Raw genomic sequence first — 12312 nt, 5'->3', positions numbered from 1 at the left:
TGAGCTGCGGCCACGTGACTGGCATTAGCGAGCAGATGTACAGGTGTACCTAATAAAGTGGCCACTGTGTCTGGAAAATGATAACTAGTGCAGAAAGAGAGAAGACAATAGTGAGAATCAGCACTCGTTCATCTAAACTCCGAAGAATGCAAACTCTACTTCTTCAGCCCTTCAGGGTAGGAAGAGGCTCTCAGCCCTAGAATTAGCCTCGCATCCGTCTGCACTGTCCACCACACTAGGACATCTTTATTGAGTTAGGGGGACACAAACTATGCACAGCGATACGAGTACAACTCACTCTCCATCCTGCCTCCCGTGCGGGAGGTGAAGGATTTTGAATATCAGTGCTCTTCCTGACACAGCAGATTGTGGAACAAGGCGTCATTTGGCTGTTGTTGCGCCGCGCCTGCGCGCCAAGCTGACTCGGCTCTTCTCCACTCTCTGCCATCGCCGCTCTTCTGCTCATCGGCGGAGTGCTGAGGAGCGACTTCACGGCAGAGCAAGGACACGGGGACCCCAGCATCCATCCCCGACACCAAGGTCATGGTCACGACACCTCCCCAGCCCAATGACTCCTCCAGGCCATGCAGCTCGTCAAGCCTGCTCCACCTTTAGTTTGCGTTACAACAGACCCCGTTCACCCTCTTTGGCTTCACATCCCTGAGAGGCACTCTCAAGCAAAGACTTTTACCAATTACTGGATCGCTCCAGCGGTTTTTCTGGGGTCCTCAGGCATTGACGCAGGTGAGGGAGCAAAACAGAGCAAACCTCCCACATTGTGACCCTCCCTCAGTACCACCCCCTCCCCACAGTGTGTCTCCCCCTCAGTACCACCCCTCTCACAGTGTGACCCTCCCTCAGTACCACCCCTCCCAGTGTGACCCTCCCTCAGTACCACACCCCCACAGTGTGACTCCCCCTCAGTAACACCCCTCCCACAGTGTGACCCTCCCTCTGTACCACCCTCCCACAGTGTGACCCTCCCTCAGTACCACCCCCCCACAGTGACCCTCCCTCAGTATCACCCCTCCCACAGTGTGACCCTCACCCAGTACCACCCCTCCCACTGTGAGACCCTCCCTCAGTACCACCCCTCCCACAGTGTGACCCTCCCTCAGTATCACCCCTCCCACAGTGTGACTCTCCCTCAGTACCACCCTCCCACAGTGTGACCCTCCCTCAGTACCACCCCTCCCACAGTGTGACTCTCCCTCAGTACCTCCCCTCCCACAGTGTGACTCTCCCTCAGTACGACCCCTCCCACAGTGTGACCCTCTATCAGTACCACCCCTCCCATAGTGTGACCCTCCCTCAGTACCACCCCTCCCACAGTGTGACTCTCCCTCAGTACCTCCCCTCCCACAGTGTGACTCTCCCTCAGTACCACCCCTCCCACAGTGTGACCCTCCCTCAGTACCTCCCCTCCCACAGTGTGACCCTCTCTCAGTATTTGTTGAACAGGTGATTGGTTGCAGCACTGTGGGTTATTACCTGAAGGGTCAGCTTACTCCCAACCCCAGAAAAACTTTCTCAGTTGACCAGCAATGCTGAAGAGTGTTTACATAGCACCCAAAAGATTAAAATAATGCAATTGTGTGCTAGCAAAGCAATATAGTTCCAAGAGCTAATTCGCAATAGCAGGCTGTAAATATATAGTCTGCCATTGGTTATTTATTGAGATAGAGTGCAGAATAGGCTCTTTCTTCCTTTCAAGCCTTGCTACACAACAATGCCTGATTTGACTCTAACCTAATCATGGGACAATTTACAATGAACAATTAACCTACTAACTGGTACAACTTTGGGATGCAGGAGGCAAATGTAGCACCAGGAGAAAACTCAATTATTCTGCGGGGAGGATATACAAACTTCTTACAGATGACCCTGGAATTGAACTCTGAACGCCAATACCCCGAGCTGTTACAGTGTCATGCTACTGTGGTGCCAAGATCGGAGTCTGTTCCCACCATTATCTGCATTGAGTCTGTATGTTCTCTCTGTGACGGTTTGGGTTTCCTCACACATTCCAAAGACATGCGGGTAGGGTTAGTGAGTTGTAGACAAGTTATGTTGGCGCTGGAAGCGTGGCGACAATTGTGGGCTGCCCCCAGCACAATCCTCGAACTGCATTGGTCATTGACACAAACTGATCGAGTGACACAGCAGACTCAATGGGCTGAATGGCCTCATTCTGCTACTATGTCTTATAGTCTCCGATGTTCTGTGCCCCACTCAGGAGCAACGGGAAACGCAGCAGATAGGCATAAGAATCCCAGGTTGAGATATCATTGTTGGTCGGAATTCACTCATAATCAGAACATCGGTACTTTCCCCTTTATCAAATTGATCTTCTTCAGCAATCAAAACTTCCTTGGGTGGTTTCAATCTCTCCCTTTGTTCTGCTCAATGTAAACATTAAGCAGTTTGCTTTTCAATTGACATCATTACAGCGAAAGGACCACATTTTCCATAAAAACACATGTTTTTAGCAATGGAAATTTCCCTGACGGGACCAAGTCACACATTGGATTGGCCCTGCTTTCGGTGTATCAGTCTAGAGCTGTGCTGGTGCAGATCAGTCCAGTTCACAAACACATCGAGACCATCTCCCCTGACTGCACACCCCCGGTCGAGCTGTTACTCGAGACCATTTCCCCCGACTGTTACTCGGGGAGACCATTCTTCCCCTGACTGCACACCCCCAGTCGAGCTGTCACTCGGGGAGACCATTTCCCCTGACTGTTACTCGGCGAGACCATCGCCCCTGACTGTTAATCGAGACCATCGCCCCTGACTGCACACCCCAGGTCTGACAGACCTGAGCTCACTGCTCTCATTGTTCATGTTCTTCTTCACATCACCTGTGTCCACCAGTCCTGTGATGGGTAGGCCTCCCTGACTGACATCATCCCCCTGCTGCTCTCTAACCTCCCCACACCTGCTTTACTCCAGAGAGAAGATCCTCGGTTTCACCATCCTGACCGTGGGGCTGACACGACTTATCACTGTGACCATACCTGTAGATCTCTCTGTAGCCCAGTCCGAGACATTCACTTCCTCAAACCAGGCGCAACTTAACACTCTCAAAGAGGACATCAAAAGATTTTTCATAGATATAAAGAATAACAGAGAGGCGAAAGTAGATATCACTCATGATAACATAGGCCGTAGTCAGCATGGGTTCCTCAACGGAAAGTCTTGCCTGACAGATCTGTTGAAATTGTTTGAAGAAATAACAAGCAGGACAGGCAAAGGAGAATTGGTTGGTGTTATGTACGTGGATTTTCAGAAGGCTTTTGGTCAGGAGCCACATGTGAGGCTGAGCCCAGAGTATTACAGGAAAGATGCTAGCATAGATAGACGATTGGCTGACTGGCAGGAGGCAAAGATTAGGAATAAAGGAAGTCTTTTCTGATGGGCTGCCGGTGATTGGTGGTGTTCCACAGGGGTCGGTGCTGGGGCCGATTCTCTTTTTACATGGTATGTCAATGGTTTCGATGATGGAATTGATAGTTTTGTGGACAAAGTTTGCAAGCAATAGAAAGATAGATCGGGGGGGGTGGGGCAGGTAGTATTGAGGAAGCAGGGAGGCTGGAGAAGGACTTGACAGACCAAAGTCAGACAAAGAAGTGGCAGATGGAATACAGTGTTGAGAAGTGTATGGTCATGCATTTTGGTAGAAGAAATAAAAGCATAGACTATTTTCTAAATGGGGAGAAAATATAAAAATCCGAAGTGCAAAGGGACTTGGGAGTCCTTGTGCAGAATTTCCCAAAAGGTTATTTTGTAGGTTGAACCGCTGGTGAAGAAGGCAAATGAAACGCTAGCGTTCATTTCAAGAGGACTAGAATATAAAAGTGTCCGTCTCCCCTCTCTGTCCACTGCACCGCAGTCCAAAGGAGGATTGGGGATTCTCCTAGCTGTAGTGAAGGAGTGTTGAATAACTACATTGTTAGCTCTCACTGTTAGCGCTGACATTGCGCCAGTGATCTCCTCTGCCCTCGCCCACCCCAGCCAGCCGCTGAAGCCTCCGCCCGCCAACTCCACAAGATCTTGCACCCCCGAGCTTACTCGTCTGGGAATCATAGGACACTCTTAGCCCCTTGCCCCGGCCCGTCAGAGGGTCAATCGTACCCCGGGAGGACGAACACAGAGCTGGATGAAGGTGCTAGAATCTGGAGCAGAGCGCTCGAAGTCCTCAGCGGATCGAGCAGTCCGGGAGGGCAAAAGGTGCGAGTCAATCCTGACGCGGGCTCTCGGCACCTCGGGCTGACTGTCAGCCGCTGCTCGACCCGCTGATCTCTCCCGGTATTGGAGCGGCTGCCGAGAGCTGAGCTCCAACCAGAAGCAGCAAACGTAGACTATCAAAGCTGAACTTGCCTAACGTCCCCCACCCCGCTCCACACACACAGACACACACACACACACACACACACACACACACACACACACACACACACAGAGACACACACACACACACACACACACACACACACACACACACACACACAAACACACACACACACACACACACACAAACACACACACACAGACACACACACACAAACACACAGACACACACACGCACACAGACACACGCAGACACACACGCACACACAGACACACACGCACGCACGCACACACACACACACACACACACTCACGCACACACAGACACACACACACAGACACAGACACACACACACACCAGTATGGACAGCTCCACCTGAACTCCACCCTCACTCTCCTCTCTGTCTTCACTTACTTGACAAAGTTCCCGGACAGTGACCACATCAGACCCTCCTCCGTGCGCAGGACTCTCATCCGCAGAGCGGCTGCTTTCAGACGGGGCGCTCCCTCCGACCGCTTCAGGGCAGGAGCGCTCCCTCCCGCTGAAGATCAGAACACACGAATGTCTCCCCGCCGGCCTGCAGGCCCCGCCCTCACCCTCACTGATTGGTCAGGCCCCCGGCATTTTCTCACAGTACCGCTCTCCCATTGGCCGGCTGCATTTGAAGATTTCAGATCACATCTCCAAGAAACTTGTGCAAAATTGCAAAATCGCAGATGAATTGAATAAAACCACAAAATACTGGAAATACGTAGCACGGGGGTGGAAGGATCAGGAAACAGCGAGTTATAATTCCAACAATGGCAAGCAGACATGCGCCGAGGCACAGTGAAAAACTTCGTTTTCCATTCGTTCCTCATTGCAACGAGGCATTGAGGAGAACAACACGGACACAGAATGAAGTGTCACAGTTGCAGGGGAAGTGCAGTGCAGGCACATAGTAAGGTACAAGGTCATAACCAGGGAGATTGTGAGGTCAAAAGTCTATTCTATAACCCCTCTCTCTATAAAATTCACTTAGAGATATCAAACTCAGGAGTCTCACGTGTAGCGACTGCTGTATCTAAGTCAAAGTCGAGTTTATTGCCAATGGCACAAGTACAGCAGACCGCAAGTGCCTGCAAAGGATCGCGAGGTCTGCAGAGGGGATCGTCGGGGTCTTTCTTCCTCCCGTCAGAGATATTTCTCCAGAGCCCTCAGCATTGCCGGTGATTACTCCCACCCATCCAGCAATCTCTTTGGCCTCCGAGCATCAGGCAGGAGGTACCGTAGCGTTAGGACAAGAACTGTTAGGGTTGGAATCAGCTCCTTCCCACAGGCAGTAAGGTTACGAACTTCCTGTCACAGCTCAGGTCTCATCACGTATGGAGTGCCAGGAGTGTTACACTGTTTACTTTTTAACTTGCGTCGTAAATGCGCCTTATTATTCCTTAAGTTTGTTACAGCCGGGAGTAGTAATTGGGATAAGCTCTCGCTTCGGGCAGACGGGGCTCGTCAGCTGTGGCTGGCAGCTCATCTGGGTGAAGGAAAACTCTGATCTCAAACTTCCGCTGCCTTGTGGCTGTACCCGCTCATGAGGAAGGCTTTGGGAGTAAATTCCAAGGAAAAATCCGGAGCTGGAGTCCTTAAGGCAGCCCTACATTGAGTTCCATGTTGACTGGCAACTCCTGCGTTGTTGCTGGTACCAAACTGTATCGGTCTCTGCCGTTCCTTTGGGTTCGTCAGATGTGTGGAGAGGGGGAGCTTGCTACATGGGCAACAGCTTGCTCTCCATATCGTACTGCCCAGGCTTGTGTAGCCACACAGCTCGGATACAATATCTATGGTCAATTCTAACCAACGGAGGCCTTAGATTAATTGTTCATTTATTTGTGGCAATATTACTTCTTGTGTTGTGTGTAAGTTATAGGTACTGTGTTGTGTGTGAGTTTTATGTAGAGTGGTGTGTGTGAATTGTATGTATTGTGTGTGAATTGTATGTACTGTGCTGTGTGTGAGTTATACATAGTGTGTTGTGTGTGAGTTATATGTAGTGTGTTGCGCGTGAGTTGTATGTACTGTGTTGTGTGTCTTGTATGTACTGTGTTGTGTGTGAGTTATAATGTAGTGTGTTGTGTGTCTTGTATGTACTGTGTTGTGTGTGTGTTTCCCTCGACTTGAACAAGTGTGGTTACTTTTCTTTAATTTGTTATGTATGATTTATGAATATTTAAGTTCATGTGAACTTATGTCTGTAATGTACTGTGCTGTTGTTGCAAAAAGCTACAAAAACCCATGACAATAAAGTTGAACTCAAAATGCTGGCTCAGCCACTGATGCCCAGATGTAAAAAAAAAGAACATAAATATAACTGCAGGTAGACAGAAAGGTGAAGTATCCCGGGATACAGTCAACAGTGCTAAAATACGGCAAACCATTGTCAAAGTGAAGTCTTGTGACCAGAAGGTCCAGGTGTGGAGACTGGACGTATGGTCAAAGACTGAGACTGCAAGATCAAACCTTTGAAAGTTCGGAATACATTTATTATCAAAGTACGTACATATCACCATATGCTACTTTTCATTTCCTTGCAGGCATTCACAGTAAAACAAATACAATAGAATCAATGAACAACTGTACACAAAGACTGACAAAGGACCAATGGGCAAAAGAAGACAATCTGAGCAAATAAATAAACAAATGTGAGTTTTATGGTTCTTGATAGTGAACTTGAGGAATCTGTTCAGTTTTGAGTTGAGTGATGATCCATGGCCTCCTCTTGTTCCACGATGAGGCCTCTCTCAGGTTGGAAGACCAACACCTTATATTCCGTCTGGATAGCCTTCTCAATGGCAGGGAAGACTTTGCCTGTGATTGACTGAATATTGATTTCTCCTTCTGATAAACTGCCCACCCTTCCTCTCTTCCTCACTCTGACCCTTTACCTCTTCCCACCGCCCTATTTCTTCCCCCGATGGTAGTAGTGAGAAGAGATCATGTCTGAATGGTGGGGGTCCTTGATGCTGGATACTGCTGTCCTGTGACGGTGCACTTTATTAATGTTCTCAATGGTGGGGAAGACTTTGCCTGTGTTTGACTGGATAGCATCCACTGCTTTTTGTAGATTTCCTGTGCTTGGGCATTAGTGTTTCCATTCCAGGCTGTGATGTAACCAGTCGGGATGCTCTGCACTGTGCATCTATAGAAGTTCAACTTCAGTTTTGAATCAGACCTTCAGAACAAACGTGGTGTAAATGCGCAAATTAAATAGAGATCGATTCAGAGATGACAGGAGATATATGACTAAAAACAATATCTGCATGAATTACATGTAAACGCAGCTATGAGCAAACTATTGGAACCCAAACCCAGAGAAAATGTAAACCTTCTGTTTTAAAAAAAACAGATTAGTGAGGGATAGTCACTAAAGTTTTGATAAAGAAAGTTACAGAGGTACAAAAATAGGAGTAAGATTAGATCACAGAGCCCCTCCCACCTGTTCCACCGTTTAACAAGATCAAAACTGATTGATCTGATTGTAATCTCAACTCTACCACAGTAACCTGCGCCCCTCATTCCTATCTATCCACCTATCCATCTAGAGCAGCACACGCAGAATGCTGGAGGAACTCAGCAGGTCGGGCAGCATCTGTGGAAATGAATAAACAGTCAACGTTTCGGGCCAAGACCCTTCTTCAGGACTGGAAAGGAAGGGGGAAGACACCAGAATAAAAAGGTGGGGGCAGCGGGAGGACATTAGCTAGAAGGTGGTGGGTGGGAGAGGTAAAGGGCTGGAGAGAAGGAATCTGATAGGAGAGGAGAACAGACAAAAGGAGAGAGGGACGGAGGAGGGACACGACAGGGAGGCGATAGGCAGGTGAGAAGAGGGAAGAGGCCAGAATGGAGAATAGAGGAAAGGACGGGGCTGGGAGGGAATTTTTTTTACCGGCAGGAGAAATTGATATGCATGCCATCAGGCTGGATCCATCTGCATGTCTGGTTACTTATTTCGTTAGTTAATTATTTACTTGCCTTCTTATGTATTTTTTATTTCAACAGTTTAATGGTTTCATTTAATCTCAGAATCGGAATCAGGTTTATTATCACTGGGATGTGATGTGAAATTTGTTAACTTCAATGCAATACATAATCAGAAGAATGTACACAGTATACAAACTGAAATTCTTACTCTTTGCAGACATCCTCAAAACAGAAGAAAACCCCAAAGAATGAATGACAGAAAAGTGCTAGAACCCCTGTCATTCATTCTTTGGGAGTTTTGTTTATTGATTTATTTCATTATTAGAGATTTTTCTTTCATCCATGTGTCTATTTAAGTGTCTCTTAAATGCCCCTAATGTATCTACCTCTACCATCAAGCTTGACAGGGCATTCCACACACCCACCATTTTCTGTGTGAAAAACCTACCTCTGATAACCCCCCCAATACTTTCCTCCAGTCACCTTAAAATTATGCTCCCTCTTACCATCCAATGCGGCCAGTATAGAGAATGCACTGGTTTCGACTCCATACTGTATATGCCTCTTATCACACTATACTACAGACATTTGGTCTGTATTACACTAAAGACACCTGACATCTGTGGGGGTTGGGGGGGAAGAGGGAGAATCATTGCCTTTGACCCAATATCAGAGAACAGAGGTATTGAAATATCATATCAAATGTTGAGCAGTAAAGTGTACAACGCGCACAAAATGCTGGAGGAACTCAGCAGCTCAGGCAGCATCTAGGGAGGGGAATGAACAGTCAACGTTTCAGGCCGAGACCCTTCTCAGTACAGTGTAGGAGCTGTTGCACCTGGGTGGGTGAGGGAGGGGATGTGGACTGGATGAACTCTGATATGATGTGTGTGCCTGGGTTGTATTGATGTCAAGAGGCAGGAAACCACACTATTAATTGTCTGCTGACAACATCCCTCTGCTGGTGATCTGACTCATGTCGGAACACAAAATTCTACAGAATATTGAACGGGAGGCATCATTTCCACCGAAGAAATATTCTGAACTTGCTGTTAAATTTAAGCTATTTTTAAAAACAGGAACTATTTCTATTCAGTTCCTCATCATCTCGCTGATTTCTGTTAAAAGAAACTCACTGTGATCTGTTTCTTCTCTGTGTACTTACCTCATGATAATTACAATGGACAACAAAGATTTTGCTTCCTGAATACTTTTGGATGTGTCTTATAGATTTTGCACTGCTAATCATGAAAATCATCATGAAATTTCTCTATCATGCACCAATTTTTTGAAATTGCCTATATTTGTTGTGACGACACTGGTGCCAAGCTCTATAGGCCCTTGGCCTTCCCTTGGACAACATCGGTGTCGTGGAGAGGGGAGACTTGCTGCATGGGCAACTGCCGGTCTTCCATACGACCTTGCCCAGGCCTGTGCCCTGGAGAAGACTTTCCAGGCACAGATCCATGGTCTTGCGAGACTAACAGACACTACCTATATTTGTTATTTCAATTCATAATTCAAGTCAGAATAACAGATGCCAAAATGAAGCAGGTCATAAAATTCAGGCAATATGAAGAACGTCTAGTGGGACTGAAGAAAATCACATGGAAGGTATTCAAGGATGTTGTTGAAAATTTTCTTGGCAACTACAGAGCACCGAACTACATGCAACTGGTTGACAACATGCTTCAAGCAGACAAAACCATGAAGTGCAACATGTCTCTAAAGATTCATTTTCTGCATTCCCATTTAGACTTCTTCCCTGCAAATTTCAGCACTGTCAGTGACGAGCATGGAGAAAGGTTTTACCAGGATCATGGAGAAATGGTATCAGGGCAATGCTGGCTGATTATTGTTGGAAACTTAAGCGAGAAGCCTTGGATACTGAGTACAAATGAAAATCATCAACAAATCATTTTTAGCTTAGTTGAACAATTGCAAAACGTCAGCACCGTTGTGCAATTAAACACATTATATTCAATAAAAGTTAATTTCTTGTTTCTGCAAATTCCTATGTGATATTTGTGTTCAGCTTCAAGTGGTCTGTCATAATTTTTTTTTTAAATGAGGAAGCAACATTTTGATGTCCAAAGTTATTAAACTGTTGTAAAAGATGTCATCTGTGATTTCACCGCTAGATCATGAGGTAACAAGGGTTCCTTGTGAACACAGAGAAGAGAGTGAGAAATACCCTCAGTGGCCACTATTTTAGGACATCTGTACACCTGCTCATTGATGCAAATATCTAATCAGCCAATCACATGTCAGCAACTCAATGCATAAAAGTATGCAGACATGGTGAAGGGGTTCAGTTGTTGTTCAGACCAAACATCAGAATGGGGAAGAAATGTGATCTTAGTGACTTTGACCATGGAGTGATTGTTGATGCCAGATGGGATGGTTTGAGTATCTCAGAAGCTACTGATCTGGAACTTTCATGCAGAGCAGTCTCTAGAGTGCAAAAAACAAAATACATCCAGTGAGCGGCAGTTCTGTGGGTGAAAACGCCTGGTTCACGAGAGAGGTCCGTGGAGAACGGCCAGACTGGTTCAAGCTGTCAAGAAGGAACAGTAACTCAACTAAGCATCTATTACAACAATGGTGTGCAGAAGAGCATCTCCACACACACAATGCATTAGACCTTCAAGTGGGTGGGCTACAGCGGCAGAAAATCACAAACGTACACTCTGTCCCACTTTATTAGGTCATTGTTCCAATGTCCAGAGGACATTGTTCCAATACAACATGGGGAGGAAAACATCCTCCCTGAAAGAGGAGAGTAGAGAGAGTCAGAGACAGAGATAGAGAGGGAGAGACAGAGATAGAGAAGGAAAGACTTTTACTTCATGGCACATGATCATTGGAGGGGATCATATCACAAATAAGTCACCTTATCCATCTATCCATCTATCTCATTCTCTCCCTCTCTCTCTCTCCTTCCTTCTGTTTCTCTCTCTCTCTCTCTCTCTCTCTCTCTCTCTCTCTCGTTTACGCTCCCTCCATTTGTTTTGCTCCCTCTCCCCCTTCTCTCTATATCTGGAATGATATTTGCTTGTTGTCAGTACTGGGGTGGGAGATTCCCCACTGTGTGCACTGACAGTTGGCACATTCTACGGTTGATAGTGAAAGTACTTGTCTAGCTATTCCACAGTCAGCACTCTAAACCAACCCTGAGCTTCCTGAACCTACCACATGCCACAAATTACCATCAGACCAATCAAAATTTCAGCTGCCTGGAAAGTATGTAAACCCCCAGCTTGTTTGGGACTGTTTTTGCTGCCAACAGACCCAGTGGGGCCAGCAGTGGGTGAAACGTCCTGCCTGAGATGGTGAGCAGGGGGTCTTGTGTTCATATCTCCACAATGGTAGCACCAAGTGGAACTTTATCAGGGGCGAAGGACAGACGGAGCTCACAACGGCCTCTCCCACACTGTGACCCTCTCTCAGTACCACCTCTCCCACAGAATGTGCCTCTCTCAGTACTTCTCTTCCCGCAGTGTGACCCTCCTTCAGTCTGTTCCTCAGATTGTAGTGTAACACCTCATAATCCTTCTGCCTCCAACCTCTAACAACAAAAACATCAATTTCTCCAATGTCAACTAATTTCTTCCCCTCCCTCCTCCTCGCTTTTTCCATTCCTCATTCTGGCTGCCATCTTACCCCTTATCTTCTCCTCATCTGCCCACACCACCAGGTTCAGGAACAGTTATTACTGTACAACCATCAGGCTATTGAACCAGTGTGGATAACTTCTCTCAACTCAACACTGAACTGATTCCAGAACCTACAGACTCACTTTCAGGGACTCTACAACTCATGTTCTCAATATGTGTTGCTTATTTACTTATTTATGATTGTTACTTCTTTTCTCTTTTTTAAAATTTGCACAGTTTTCTGTCTTTTGTACATTAGTTGTTTGTCTGTATTTGTTGTGTGTGGTTTTTGAATTGAATAGACTTTATTTCTTACATATTTCACATACATGAGGAGTAAAAATC

At 46.6% G+C, this 12312-nt stretch overlaps 1 protein-coding gene across 1 annotated transcript in view; it reads right to left on the bottom strand.

Moving 5' to 3' along the window:
• Window positions 1-4887, bottom strand: part of LOC134350305 (AT-rich interactive domain-containing protein 5A-like) — a 35498-nt gene extending 30611 nt beyond the window's left edge. Inside the window, exon 1 of the mRNA XM_063055350.1 lies at window positions 4766-4887. The gene's annotated coding sequence lies outside the window, so the exon portion shown is untranslated. The remainder of the gene's footprint in view (window positions 1-4765) is intronic.
• Between the last annotated feature and the right edge of the window lie 7425 nt (window positions 4888-12312).

Source organism: Mobula hypostoma, chromosome 8 (genome assembly GCF_963921235.1).
Source record: "Mobula hypostoma chromosome 8, sMobHyp1.1, whole genome shotgun sequence".
Lineage (NCBI taxonomy): Eukaryota > Metazoa > Chordata > Chondrichthyes > Myliobatiformes > Myliobatidae > Mobula > Mobula hypostoma.
Note: the sequence above shows the minus strand (reverse complement) of the source record. Positions and strands in the feature narration are given on the sequence as shown.